This window comes from Wolffia australiana, chromosome 5 (assembly GCF_029677425.1).
Source record: "Wolffia australiana isolate 7733 chromosome 5, ASM2967742v1".
Classification (NCBI taxonomy): domain Eukaryota; kingdom Viridiplantae; phylum Streptophyta; class Magnoliopsida; order Alismatales; family Araceae; genus Wolffia; species Wolffia australiana.
Window position 1 is genome coordinate 8,847,225 of NC_135839.1, and position 16,105 is coordinate 8,863,329.

The 16,105-nt window shown below is 44.2% G+C and overlaps 1 pseudogene; it reads left to right on the forward strand.

Moving 5' to 3' along the window:
- Positions 1–11,908: 11,908 nt before the first annotated feature.
- LOC144703651 (EP1-like glycoprotein 1 pseudogene) lies at positions 11,909–13,427 on the forward strand (annotated as a pseudogene).
- The last annotated feature ends 2,678 nt before the right edge of the window (positions 13,428–16,105 follow it).

Genomic DNA, 16,105 nt, shown 5'->3' on the forward strand with positions numbered 1-16,105 from the left:
TGATGTTTACGGTTGATGACAGGCGACAACGCCGATGAGCTACGTCATTCCCTTGCTCGCTTGTTACATTATCTCTTTCAGTATATCTTCGGCTGCATTCCACCGTGCTCGGGTTAGATTAGGAGAGGGATTACGTCGAGAAAACTACGCCACAAGTGATTTCCTATATATGGGTCGAGCCCGTCCATTATGTGTGAGTGCCAACGGATTTATTCTGCTTGATGCCGTAGTCGCCATCATCACTCCGACGAAGGTCAGAAGGTCACCGTCACCGTCACCGGTCACCCATTTGAGAGCTCAGTGCTCGGCAAACCCCATGAGTCAGAGCCTAAACGTATATCCGCCTAGGTTCATTCGCATTACGTTGTTACATCCTCGTTAGAGAATTATCCGTCGGAAGACGTCCCTGAGAACGTTCGACAGCATCTAGGATGTCTGGCATCACCTCAGCATCGTCTCGATACACGACCGAATGACATCGTCTCGATACACGACCGAATGACATCCTCGACGATGTCTGGCATCAATAAGATATTTTGAAGAAGATGAAGAAGATCATCTGAAGAAGAATAAGAAGATCTTCCAAAGAAGAAGAAGATCCTCAGAAGAAGAAAATCTTCTAAAGAAGAAGAAGAACATTTGAAGAAGAAAAGTAACATCTGAAGAAGAAGAAGATCATTTGAAGAAGAAATGAAGCTAGACCACATCCACAGTATGCATTGGGCCACAATAAGATCCACATGAATAGAAAGAGATAGTGATATAAGAGAGAAAATCCTCTAAGATTGGCATTCACAGAGATATTAAGCTGCACGTACTTTTCAAATTGTAAAAGTATTTCTATAAGAAGATATTCAAAAATAAAAACATAAAAAGTGATGAAGTTTTGTGCAAATAGAACCAGTAGTTTGAAGAACAGTTTGACATCGCCTTTGATGCATCTGAAGTTGTGTCTTACGTCCCATATAGTCCCTTCTAGGTGTTACCCATCGTTACTCTCTTAGATGGAGTAGAAAAAAATATTAGTACGAAGCATAACCACACAAAATATTGAAAGTGATTTCACATAACTTCCCAGCAGATAAATTGTCATCATCATCGGAGACTAAGGAGCATTGGTCTAGATGATGGAACCATGCTCCTAACATCATCAGCATCTCAACGTTCTTTGCATTTAGTTGTGATGTTTGATATGTGATGATTCCTCGGTCGACGGAGAAAAGTCGCTCCACCGGTGCGCTTGTTAGGCTTATGGCAAGAAACTAGAGCGCAATTTGGAAAAGTTTGGAAAGTATCGTGTGTCAACCTCCTTCCACCAGCTCAATAGAGTATCCTCTGCCTCGCTGCATGTGATGTTGAGATACTTATCTAGCTCTTGTATGGGTGTTGGTGTAGTCGTTGATAATGGCCCGATTTCATATACTACAGTCTAGAGGTTACGAACTGTGATAGTTTCAACCTTCTAACACTTGTCCCTGCTCCGAGTCACATTCAGTTGCATTTTGGCAGCATGTCGAATCCACTACCTCTACTTTTGAAAATGGATCCAATGTCGCTGCAGTAGAAAAGGTTCATTTGCTCCAAAGTAAGATTGTGTATTGCATCAACATGATATGCATAGCACTGCGCGAAGTCCGTAATGCATCCCTCTGATCTAATTCCACCCTGAATTCCGCATAGTCACTTCAAGGTGAGTGGTAAGGTCAGCGACCAGTATGTTACTTCCGTGATCAATAATTTCTTCGTTGAACAGACGAAGTCAGAACCATCACACAGTTGTCTGAGTATACCCACATATTCATCAAGCATCTCCAAGTCTTTTGAGAAATGTCGTAGTCCTTAGTTGATGTTGATAGGAACTTTAGAGACATATTGTCGAGCACTTCTGTCTTGGAAAGAGCACGCTCTAACATTAGAAGAGTGGAGTTCCAACGCGTTGGGTAGTCAACCTTTATTTTGGTAGAATTTGGGAGCTCAAACATTATGCAGAGGTTCCCATATTTCTCCATTCGTTGCATAGAACCATGGATGGCATTGATGATGGCTTGTATGCGAGCAATAGCTGCTCCATTTGTCTTCGAAATAACTTCTTCTTACAAGTCTCCAAGGTAGATCATTATCGCAGATAAACCCAACAAATTCCTCCTTAGTTTGATCGATGGTGAGGCCGCGTATATACTTGTTGGACATCAAGTCATATTGGAGAACAGTGCTCTGCTTCACCAGATATCCCTTGATGTCATTGTGCAATTTACAGTGGGCTTTCTCCATATGTCTCCAAAAGACATTCAAACTCTTATCTTTATTTCTCTTGATGATGACCTTATCTTTATTTCTGTGCTTCAAAAAATCATACACTGGTACGCGTCCGGGCTAATTTCAATAAACTGATCTAAAATTTTGGACCGATTGTGTCTTTTGCTTTGAGAGGAGACATTGTCATCAACCTCTATTCCAAGATATTCAGGAGATACTTTCAGCATAGACTTAGAAATCGAACTCGATGTGGTACCAGATGTATACTCCATTACTCATATTTGGTTTCACCATGAAAGGAACATGCATTGGAAAATTATCTAACAAATAATTAATACAATGCATTGGAAAATTAATACATTAACAGATATGCAAGTGAGATAATGGACAGTCATGAGCATGGGTAAAAGATACGTAGGTTCATTCAAATCATTCATTTATTCGTTCATACAATGCATATGATGCATCAACTGCAAAAAAAATTCATTCATACAATGCATATGATGCATCGATTGTGAAAAAAAATCATTCAGACAATGGATCAGATATCTAACCATTCATTCAAACAATGCCTGAAAAACAAGTACCATCATGTGTAATAAACTAGGTCAGTGTAATAAACAAGTTGAAGATTGATCGGCTTATGAACGGGACTCTTACAAGAGTGGGTGAGCAAGTAAATATAAAAGAATTATGTTAATGTTCATAACATACTTGATATCCTAGAAGGGCATCTAAAAATTAGGAGAAACACTAGAAGGGTATCTAAAATTAGAAGAAAAAACATACTGATAATTCAAACAACTTTATTCTAAATTCAAAAACAAGAATTGATGATCACTAAACAATCATTCCATAACATTTGGATTTAAATTAATCATGTGATAAGTGTACTATTAAACTACGGCTCTAAACAAATCTGTTCCATTTACAGTGCGTACAGAAAATCTCACCAGCCCCCAACAAAATTATATTTGGAACCTGAGGACACACATAAAAAGATAGGAAATTGCGTACAGAAAATATCGCATATCATTTCATGCCGTGGAAGACCAGATGAGCCTTCAAATGGACAGGAAATATCGTTTTATGACCATATGATTTAATGTATACGTTCAATACGTGTAAAAACTGTACCAATATAATGACATGGGAAAATACACAGCATCATTTGCCTCCATATGATGGCGTACAAAAATATACCTAATTATATTATGATGATCACAAATTTGGTAAGTAAATGCTTATGCATGAATGATATGAAACTGCGTTAAAACAACTTGTGTTATTTCAATTAATTCAGTTTAGAAAATATGATGATAATGACATTTAAATGCATACTATCAACGGTATATGAAGCAAGAGAAATCCAGGGAAGGGAGATTCAAAAAATACCAATTTACAATTTTGATGTATTGGTGAGCATGGATATGGGAAAGACGAGTACTTGTGGTTGGATGCAACGTGCTGTAAATTTTTCCAAACATGGATACAAAAGCTTTGCATCTTAGCCTTATACTATATCCTCTCCCTTGAACACCAATACATGTATATTGGCAGCAATAAATCATTGTGTCTAACTCAGCCCCCTCTTATTGGGCAAACCTTAAGTAACTGCAAATGAATAGATGACTATACTGTCTCAGTAAATAGAAGTGTCTAGCAGTTGTCTTAATGTACCAATCTGTTTGAACCCTTGTCACCTAGGGATCAAAGCACACTCAAAAACTTATTACCATACTTTAAGACATATGTGCTGTCTTAAATTAGAATGGTTGCACGCAAGTAAGTCTTTAAATTGGAAAATATGTTTTCCATTTGGAAGCTGACGAATTTTCCAAGTACAATAATTCCTGTTGGAGTATACTATGTAGGCCCGATAAGGGCCTACCCATGTAGGGCATATAGGCCTACATCCTCTTATATGAAGCCCTTTGATAACTTGCAAATTAACATGTTTAATTGATGAATTTGACATTATATTTATGTGTTTTAATGACCATATTTGCATGTTATCATATACAAATAGAGATAAATGATATATATTTTGTATTTATTGTTATTTATAAATCTATATTATTTTTACATGGTATTTAACCTCATTTCATTGAAGAAATAATTTTTACAGGGCATTAAATTCTTGGCCAGAGGTTGGTAAATATTTTCCTATTTTTCTAGAATTTTTCCCGTATTTCTATATAATTTTCTGACCATTCTATAGCCAAGAAATGATTTTTTCATATTTAAATAATACACATTCTATATATTTGGCATTTTATAATATATTAATAATTATATCACGTGGCATCCACATCATTCGCCCAAAATTCGGGCGAATAACTGGATGCATTTTTTTAATAATAATTTGAAGAGAGAGATAGAGCATCATTTGCTCATTATGGCATCGCAATGCACGATGCCATAATGAGCAAATGATTTGCTCAAAAGACAACGTGGCATGGGGTAAGATTCATTTTTTAGTTACTTTTCATGCAATAAATGCACGCAGAGAATCGTGGCATGCGAGCATTTATTAAATGGTTATCTACCTTGTACAAGAGTCGGTAAGCCGCGTGCATTAAATGCACGCGGCTACTGACACATACATTTTAATATGTTTTTATTTAGCATGCACAATCGATTCACTGCATGCATTTAATGCACGCGGTGGTCAAAATACGCGTGCACTAATGATTAATGAAAAGCCATTTTGTCTTTTTTATTTTTTATTTGAAAACTGCGCTGACGGGGTGACGTGGAGCGTTTCTGGCCGTTTGGACGTAGCGATCATTCTCCAATGATTGCGCACTGCGGATGCAGACAACGATGTGTCAATTCACTTTTTTGAAGCTCTCCCCAAGGATTTGGCCAGGAAGGACACATGAGTTGCGTTGAAAGTCAACAGATCTTAATTCTTCATTCAATGTTGTAAGTGATGCCGGACGTCGTCTCAACGGCATCCGACCGTCACCGAGGGTAGGAACTCGGTGTCGTATCACTAACTAATCGGTTCACGTCCGCGATGTCAACCGATGGATATGCGGAGAACAGGAATGTATGTATGACGATAACGAGGATGATGGTCCTACTTTGGTACGTGCAATGCGCCGACAAGCTATGAGAGCCAACCCGGAGCGGGGACGGGGTCGCCAAGCTGGGTCAAACCAGCCCTCCAAGTCGTCCGAGGTGGGTCGAGGGCGCGCACGCCGTCGAATGGGATAACTCCCACTGGAATGCTCACACGCGTCGGGCGCCCCGACTGCACCGACAGGTAAGACGCTCGTCTTTGTTTCGTCGTTCTCTCAATCTGTCTCACTCACCTATCTAACCCGAGCGCAGTGGAGGCAATACGAAAGAGTACTGTAAGAAATAAGGACCGAAGAAGCGAGGGTAGCAAAGTACCTACGTCGCGGGGCGACGGTTGACTCGAGTAGGAGCTTCCACGAGAGGAGCCACTGGTGAGGGAGTATGCCAATCACGAGCACGTGACAAGGGGAGGCGACCGGGCGCAGCAGCAGCAGTGCAGCAGCAAGAGCGGGGGCGGCGCGCGCGGCGCAGCTCGGCGGTGACGATCGATGCGGACTCACGGTGCAAGCTCACGGCGGACCCGGCAGTCGTGCTTGCGGCGGGCCGGTCGAGCAGGTCGCACTCACGATCGGCTCGGCGCGGCAGTGTGGCAGCACGCACGGCGCTCGCGCGACAGCAGGAATGGCGGCAGCACACGCGGCGCGGCTCGGCGCGGTCGGGCAGGCACACGGCGGCGACGACCAGGTCGCGCAGCTGGTGGCCTCTGCTGGTCGCGCAGCGAATCGCGGCGCGGCAGCGCGCTGAGGCGGCGGGGCTGATCGGCAGCGGCGCGGCGCGGGCGGCTGCGGCGCGGCGCCAGCGCTTGAACGGCGGCGCGCAGCGGCGCCCTAGCAGCGCGGGCGCGAAGGCGGCTGCGCGCGGCGCGCGGCGGCGCTGCTCGAGCAGCGGGCGGCGCAACGGCGGCCCTGGCGGCACGCGCGCGAGGCGGCCACGCGGACTCGGCAGCAGGGTGGTCGGCGGCGCGCCGGCGAGCGCGCGAGGCTCACAGGCGCGCGGCGGCTCGTAGCGCGGACGCGGTGGACGGCCGCGCGAGCTCGGCGGCGGCGGCCGGGCAGAGGAGCGGCGCCGCGGTGGCCTTATCGGCGCGGACGCGGGAGGCGGTCGCGCGGACTCGGCGGCGACGTGACTCGAGCGAGGGGCGGCGCAGCGGTGGTCTCCTTCCCTTCCCCTTCTCTTCTCCTTCTCTTCTTCCTTTCTTCTTCTTCTTCTTTCTTCTCTTCTTCTCCACGACCTGACCCCTTCCCTTCGAAAAGTGCAATTCAGATTTAGGTCAAAGGTGAGGGAAGCGCCCACCTCTTCCCCTTATACATGGGTGAAGATGGGCCCTTCCTTAAGTCCAAAAACACAAAAGAAAAGGAAAGGAAAATAAGGAAAGAAAGTATGGAAACAGGCTTGTCAGGCCTAACATAGAAAAAAGGGGGGGGGAGGGGTTCCTCATATGGGCCCTTCCCCCGCTACACGACAATACGAATAAAGTGAAAAACTATAGAATAAAGTAACTGACGGTATCGGTGTGCTCCGGTGGTCGGTGTCCGCGTCATGCCGAGTAACGGAATGCGGGATCCCGTGTTGCTGCGGCGGCTCGTCGTGGTAGCTGGACTCGTCTCGGTGGCGAGCTGGGTAGTGACGGCTCCTCGGGTGCTGAGTCGGGGACGTCCTGCTGCTCCTCTGCTGCTGGCTCGATGACGACCGGTGGTGACGCGCCATCAGTAAGTTTCTGATTTGTATTTTTAACTTCTTCTTGAGAGATTCTAAAATGCCGTGGCATGGGCAAAATGTACATGCCCTAGAAGTTGTTTTGAATGAAATTATTATTGCATTTTGAGGCTGATTCAAGATCTGGTTGTTAATCTTTAGTTTTAAATATATTTGGAACAATTCAGCAGTTTTAGAATTTTAATTTAGGGTCGGATTTCACTATTTCCCCAAATTCTTCACTTTCTCTCTCTAGGTTAATTCATCTTTATTCTCTCTCTAGATTTCAAAATTAATTCTTTGGAAATTTAATTCAATATAAAAATCCTAAATATAAAATTTCATCAAAAAAATTCGTCCATCGTGAGCGAATTATCCTCTCTTTCACAATTTCAAAACACCTTTCTTGATTATTCAATCCCCAATTTTAATTCATAAAAATTGTCTTAAAATTAATTGGGAAATTAATAATTTGAATTAATCTGATCTTATAATTAAATTATCCTATCTTGAGCTTTTTGACCAAAAATATTTAAAATCAAAATTAAGTTTTTATTTAATTTTGATTACTTAAAAACATCATTAAGTATAATTAAGGTCTATTAATTGCAAAATTAATTCATTCTTGAATTAATTTATTAAAAATTGGATGAAATTCTTGCTTGCTGCCTCCCTGCGGTTCGAACCCCTTGCTTGCTCTATACTCTGTATTTAGTGATCAAGGGTATTTAAAATTTTATTGTATAAGTCTAAACGCTCAATCAACGACATATTTACATACCATTGTTAGGCTTATCACCCTTATTGGGCTTCTATAATCTAGCCCAATAAGGGCCTCTATGAGAGGTTATCTCTCTCTCACGTACCCTATATAAGGCTTGTATGGAACCATCACATCAACACCATAATGAGAACTCCCTAATTTTCTACATGGTATTAGAGCCTAGGTCGATGACCTAGGGCATCTTTCGCATCGGCTTCTAGGGTGGCAGAGGTTTTTCCCTCTGCCGCCCTGCATCTCCCGTCCGCGGTCATCTCCTGCGCATGCCTGCAATCTCTTGCATGTGCTCTGCATCTCTTTGGCAGTTCTCCAACTCGTGACAACGTCGATCCATCCGTCGACTCCTCTCTCTATGCGCGGTCGATCTCTCTCCATCGCCTGCAATTAGACATGGTCGTTCTGTTCTGTTCGTTTGAAACGAACACAAAATTCGCACAAAAGAACCGCACAGGCCCTTGTTCTTTGTTCGGTTCTTTTTCTTTTACAAAAACGAACAAAATTCGCACATTCGCACAAATTCGCACATTCGCACAAAATTAGACTAAAAGTCGCACAAAGTGAACAAAAGAACAGAACATGGGTCTGTTTGATGTTCTGTTCGAATTCGTTTTTGTTCTGTTCGGAAATCCGAACAGAACGAACAATTCGCACAAATTCGCACCAAAAGAACAGAACGACCATGTCTACTTGCAATCCTCTCACCGCTGGACTGTCTTTCTCAGCATTACCACTCGCCGGCCGGATCGCCCGCCGGCCATCCGCCAGTCTTCCAGCGTTGATTGAATTTCCAACCGGCCAAATAGCCCGTCAGCTGGGTCTGTCGCCAAGCGTCCGCTAACCTTCCACCAACAATCCACCTGCTATCTACCCGATCATGCTCTTAGCCCGATCAGACCCTCACGCTCTCACCAGCCGACCAGATCACTTGTCGTCCAGATCTGCTGCCCTCCCGATCGATCCAGATCCAACCGATCAGGATCCCCTCATCTACTTCGGCCGATAACTCTCACCTGATTCACTAGGTAGATCTGCCCTGGCTGATCATTCGATTGTCCTTGTCCCCTTCGGCCAGCCTTCTTCGCCGTCTCCGTTCTCCTTCAGTTGTCGTCCGTGCTGTTTTTGTCCTCCACACTCTCATTCGGAAGCTCTTCTGCACCATTGTCGTTCGCCAGAGCTTCCTCTGCTTTCTCATTTGCTACTGCTTCAGCTGCTTCATTTTTGCCCTCGTTGTCATCTGCGAGTTCGACTCTCGGGTTTGGTGCTGCAGGCTCAGCTACGTCTCTCTTCAGATTTGGGGCCTCCACTCCTGCCGCTTCCACCCCCGTTAGCTCAACTGGGTCCTTTCCATCCTTGTTTGGAACGTCCACCCCCTTCTCTGCCTCCTCTTCCGCCGCCGCTCCGTCGTTTGGTACTTCATCACTGTTTTGCTCCGGATCAAGCGTCTCGCCGTTCCCTTCCTTCTCCGAGTCAACTGGGAGTTCAGCTCCCGCCTTTCCATCCTTTGGCATCTCCTATACATGTACACTCTAGCACTCTCCATCATCATCTCATTATCCATGGCGCCTTTCTCCATCATCATTGACATCTCCATCGGTGACGTGTCCACCATCATTGATGTCTCCATCCTCAGGTGGTGCCTTCATCATCATCCGGCGGAGCATCCACCATCATCATCCAGTGGAGTCCCCGTCATCATCATTCGGCGGAGCACCCGTCATCATCATCCGGCGGAGCACCCACCATCTCATCTGGCGGAGCACCCGCCATCATCATCTAATGGAGTCCCCGCCATCCCATCCGGCGGAGCACCCGCCATCATCATCCGGCGGAGCACCCGCCATCTCATCTGGCGGAGCACCCGCCATGCCATCCGGCGGAGAACCCACCATCATCATCCGGCGGAGCACCCGTCATTATCATCTAGCGGAGCACCCGCCATCATCATTCGGCGGAGTCCCCGCCATCTTATCCGGTGGAGCACCTGCCATCATCATCCGGTGGAGCACCCGTCATCATCGTCCGGCGGAGCACCCGCCATCTCATCCGGCGGAGCACCCGCCATCATCATCCGGCTGTGTCCCTGCCATCTCATCCGGCGGAGCACCCGCAATCGTCATCTGGCATCATTTCAATCGGCGGCAAAGTCATCATCCTCGATAGCGTCTTTTCCATCGTCGGCGGCGTCACCTCTACATGCTCTCGCCTCCATGTTTCAAGCTGGGCATGGATGCCCATGTTCCAGCTTTGGGGGGAGTGTTAGAGTATACTATGTAGGTCCGATAAGGGTCTACCCTATATAAGGGTTGTATGGAACCATCACATCAACACCACAATGATGTGATGGTTATCTTCTCCCTTGTTCTTCCTCCACAAACTCACTCTCCCACTCACCCTTCAACTGATCTCGTCCTCTTCCATCTGACGGATTTTCCAGAGTACAATAATTCCTAATTGTACATAATTAAAATTCCTACATATGGGCATCAAATGTTCATTCTTCCAGCAGCGAGAATAATCCAGACAGGACAAATTGGGTTGACTCGGGACACGGACGATTTTTTCTCACATTGGACGAACCCCTGGACGGAACGGGTCAGATGAAACTCCAGAACATGAGACGTCAGACGGGACGATCTTAGTCTTGTCACGTCCATCGTCCACGTCCCAGATGATCTGGAATTATAGTTTCATCTTCTCCAGATACCATATGATACAAGCAATTTAATGATGAAAGTATGACGGCTAGCCGTCTAAATATCAATCACATCATCTGGAAGTTTTGGTCTTGAGGATGTGAAACCTTTCACTAACTTACACTCAATAATACTCTTGAATCAACACTATACGGGTTTTCAATATACATTTTGCAAGTTCCTGCTAGTCTCCCTCAACCATCTGAATCTCTTGCTCTTGCTCCTCTGGATCTTCTCTTCTCTATTTCTATCAAAGAGAGAGCACGAGAGAGAGAATGAGAGAGAGAGAGAGAGCGAGAGCGAGAGAGAGACAGAGAGAGAGAGAGCAAGAGAGAGAGAGCGAGCGACAGAGAGAGAGAGAGAGAGGGAGCGATTTCTCTATCGAAACTCTAGATCCATCTTAAAAAATTACATAGTTCGAATGTTCGGATCGAATTGACTTATGATTGAACGAATCTTTCAATAAAACTTCGAACTACACGATTCCATTCAACAAATACTCTCAGTTCCCTTGTTCCTGAAGACTTCTGGGTTCAATTCTCTTACTCTCCATCTTCTTACAGTAAAATGCAATGGCGTTTTTATTTTTATAATCTTCTGCAGATTTAAGTAAAATCCAGCAGATCATCATGTCAGGGTTCGAAAGACCAAACCATATAAAAATAATATATAGAGAAAGGATGACCTGCTAGCGCCAAGGGATGGCCGAACATCTTCCAGGAAACCACGGGCTGGAGCAGCTAGTGGTCAATGTATGGGCAAGTGGCCCACAAGAAAGGGGAAAGGGCCTTTAAGGCTTTTCTGACGATTACAAGTCTTTTTTTCTCTCACTACACTTCTTGCTATTTACTTGCAAGATTACCCATCCGACATATCCTGCACAAAAAACAAGTCAAAAACTGAGGCGTCAATTCAGAGGTGCTGACGTCACTGAGATTCTTATTAAATCACAAACTCCATTAATCTTCTTATATGGGTTCAGTTTTGATGTACTTTCTATTTTCTGTACTCAGTCTCGCATGGCCATCCATTCGACGTTCCGTGTGAAGTATCGGCCAGATAGTAAGAATAAACGTGGAGATATTAGTGTCTCTGTGCTCATGGAATCGACTATTCGGCAGAGCATCGGGGAGAAGACGTTAAGATGGACTCAATCATGGAAGTGGTCTCATGGCGGTCAAAATGGGCTTCGTGCGAGAGAGGAAGAGGAGCTCACAACGACAGGATAAGGACAGAAGAAAAAATGCAATGCTTGTTTGAACAAGGGAGGGTTGCATTCAATTGAGTTAAGGTCGGCACACAGAATAAGTCGACTACATTGACCAAGGAGAGCGACGGATAATCTCAAAGCAACCGACGCACAACGTTTTCCTTATAAATACACAAGTCCAGTCCTCTCTTAACTCGCGTCTCGTTTTCTCTTTCTGACATGGCTCTCCTCTCCGTCTTCTTCTTCTTCTCTGTCTTAATCGCCGGCGGGGCACTAGCCAAGGTGCCCACCAAGGACACATTCAAGTACGTAAACGAGGGCGAGTTCGGCCCATACATCACCGAGTACGGTGCCAGCTACCGTGTCATCCAGCTCGCAGGCTCGCCGTACCAGCTCATGTGGTACAACACCACCCCGGGGGAGTTCTATCTTGGCCTGCGAATGGGCCTGAGCCGGTCCGAATCCCTCCGCCGCTGGGTCTGGGATGCGAACCGCGGCAAGCCCGTCGGCGAGAACGCGACTCTCTCCTTCGGCGTGGACGGCGACCTCGTCCTCGCTGAGGCCGACGGACGTGTCGTCTGGTCTACTGGCACCGCTAACAAAGGCGTCGTCGGCATCAAGATCATCCCCATCGCAGGAAACATCGTTCTCTACGACAAAAACGGTAAATTCGTGTGGCAGAGTTTCGATTATCCCACCGACACTCTCCTCCCTGGCCAGTCTCTTCGTCTCACCGGACCGAGCAAGCTCGTGAGCCGGAAATCTGATAAGGAAAACTCCGACGGGATGTACAGCCTCGTGCTGGAGCCAAAGGGGATATCTCTGTACATGGCGGGTTTCCCCAAGCCGCTCCCGTACTTCAACTATCTTGGGGCCCCCTATGGACGTCTCGCCTACAATCATCCCACCAACGTCACCTTCCTTCCAGAGTCGGTGTCGGAGGATAACTTCGCGTGGGAGCTGAAGCTGGTGAGCAACAACGGCGCTGATATCCTGGCCCAGATCAAATACAACGCTAGCATCTCCATTCTCAGGATACAGAGCAACGGTAACGTCGAGGCTTTTACCTATTACGATCCCGTATATTCCCAGGCCTGGGAGAGGACCTTCAGCTTCTTCTCCGAGGATGGGATTCTCGAAGGTTGCGAGCTTCCCAGCAAGTGCGGCTCGTTGGGTCTGTGCAAGAACGATATGTGCGTGGCTTGCCCCACGGCGAAGGGTCTCCTGGGCTGGAGCGAGTCTTGCACCCCGCCTAAGATCACGAGCTGTAAGGGCGGAAGCGGTTATGTGAAGCTCGTCGGCGCCGAGAACTTCCTCACCAAGTTCGTTCCCGGGCAGACGCGCAAGTTTGAGGACTGCAAGAGCAGGTGCAGCGCCGACTGCAAGTGCCTGGGCTTCTTCTTCTGGGAGAAGGAATCCAAGTGCTGGCTCGCGCCCACGCTCGGCACCCTCAACCAGGTCTCCAACGCCACTCACGTCGCGTACATCAAGTCCTCTTGAGAGTCTCTTTCTCAAGTTTCGGTCTTCCTTGTAATCTGATCCAATAAGCGAGGACTATTCTGGAGAGTGGACTGCTCGGCTGTTTGTGTGTCCGCAGTCTAATGTATGTCTTTGAGTATAGATCTTTCGAGTGGAGGACCAGACCTATGTTTTGGTGAGGCTCTCTGCTTTCTAATACAAGTCTGTATAGTTATATTTTTGGACTCATCATCGTCGTATAATGGATGGATAAAAATGACGTGACAAGTGTCCTAATGGGTGATGTGGCGTCACTCGCCAAATCCGTAAAAAATAAACGCTCTCTCTCTCTCTCTCTCTCACCTTTATTCTTAGATGTGAGCAGCAGCTATAGCTGTGGTAGCTAAACTCACAAGGGCCAAATTTATTCTTTAACTGCGCTCCAACCTTGATCTTTTGCTCCAAGTCAAGAAGTCTTTTGAGTTTTTAAGGACTTGTTTAGTAAGGAAACGGCGCTAGAGAACACCTGGCATTACTATTGGCACCTGGCATTCCATTATATTGGCAGAAAACCAACCCAGCTCATCTCACTGGGCCACCTCCCTTGACCCCACGGGTGAAGTTTTTGTTCGGTTCTAAGGCTTTTATGAGACAAAAATTGACCAATTCTTGAAATGAAGTAATATAAACAGAACAGTCCCAAAATTTAACAATTGGTGATTAAATCACATTACATGGATGGTATCCACAGTCACAAGAGTTAAGTCACATATCCTTTCCATCAAATTTTGTCCTTTTGATCCCCGGTGTCGCCAATTGTTATCATTACTCCTTTTGGATTGCATCGAGATGGAAGAGAGCCAAGGGAAGAAGGGAGAACAAGTTTGGGCACCTAAATAATTCTATTTTGGGTGAATTTAATTTAAGGGTTTTCCCTCTTTTTACAGAATGAAAGTTTTTAATAAAACCCCTAAATATTAAGTATTTCTTCTGACGTCTAAAAGACCATATATCAGTCAAGCTAAAAAATCTTGTGGCCAAATAACCTTTATTGGATCTCCAAATTAATTATCAATTTTATCATATAGATTAATTAATCACTGATTGATTTAATCCAATCAGTTAGTTGATTTTTCGGCTTCTCTTTTATTATACTACCTTCGTCAAGGACTTCATCCCATAGATTAATTAATTAATCCCATAGATTAATTCATCCCATAGATTAATATTGAGGGCATCTGATCTCATCTTGACCGCTCAATAATCTTTGTGAACTTCTTGGTGCACACAAGCTAAGATGGTTTGAAGTTCCATGTACATGACCCATAGGTCATAGTCAAAGTACAACCGTCCATTCACAATATGTCCTTGGGGTCTTATGTCTAAGGGTCACTTACAAAATCATTGTGAATAAACCTGATTGAAAATCTTTTATAATAATATTTAGGGATTTAGACAGTTTAATTGAGTTAAACTCGTGTATTTAAAGAGCACCCACAATCTATCCATAGTGTCTCCACATTAATGGTATGGTATAGGCCATACTCATCATATTAATGAGTGTATAGTATCATTCTATCAATATATTTTGATGTCCTTCATGGGTATCCTTCAAATACGAATATTTAGACCACATGTTTAAAGAATAGTGAACTCCGTATCATGATATCATCATAATTTACTAAGTTGGATCATTGCATGGAATGTGTGATTTGTTTTCTTGACATTTATATTTTCATCAGTTTCAATTCTGTCACTTTCTCCACAATGCATACACACCTATGGTGGATCCTACAGGTCTTCAATGCAAGAAGTGCTCCAAAGCCATTTTAGATATATCACACTATATGTAGTATACGGAGCCGATGGTACCAAGCAAAGGGTCTCCCTATATGTGTCAACACCACTCCAGGTCAACTTGTCCTTCATGAAAGACCAATATATCCTTTGCATAATTCATCACCGATGATTGTTTCTATTAATTTCATGTATTGCATGTGCCAATTTTCTTTCAAATGATCATCAATGCTTGTTATTCAAGCCGAAAATGGTTTATTACATTTTAGAATATTATTTTGCTCCCTCTCTTTATTTTATGGAATTTTGTGATATTAAATTGTAAAAAGAAATTTATTTTTAGAACATAAGTTTTTATTTTTAAAATCTAGGGATTTATTTTTATAATGATATTCTGATTTTTCCTATTTTTGGTGCTTTATGGAATTTTTTGACATTAAATTGATAAATAAAATAATTTATTACTTGGAATATATATAGATATATATTGAAATTATTTTTCTCAAACTTTCAAGTCCTATATTTTTTGCCACGCTCGCCATCTGCCACCGAACTGAGAATGATTTAATTTCAAATTAGGATATCTAATGACGTAGGAGTCTCGGGATGAAAATTTGATGGTACCTTCATCTCTCTCGCCCCTATAATAATAGATACCATATCTTTATAAAAGGCATCCTTGGATATTTTTCGTTATTTAAATTATAGTAATGATTTTAATAATTCGAAATCTCATTGGCTTCCGCCTTTTAGTCTCAAGAGAAAAAGATTGAAGAAGCAATGTTCTATAGAGACTTGTGAAGAAAAAGCATCACTCATTAAGTTGGGCACATGATGATGTGTTTATTTTAATTGTCTTTTTCAAACTCACATCTTCAATCTTTTTCCCAACCATTCGTGATGTAGCTTATGTTTTTACCCCCCACCAACTCTTTTGCTTGCTGGCATGTATCCACCTTCATCTTTTTTGCCACCAACATATCACTTGCTCGCTCTGCCATTTGTTGGCACATAACTGCCACCATCCCAATGGAAATCATGCGTATTATTCCATTCATTTTCTTCACTCCATTCATGCCATGTCAATAAACCATAGTCCATCATTGCTAGCACTCACTAAGGTATATA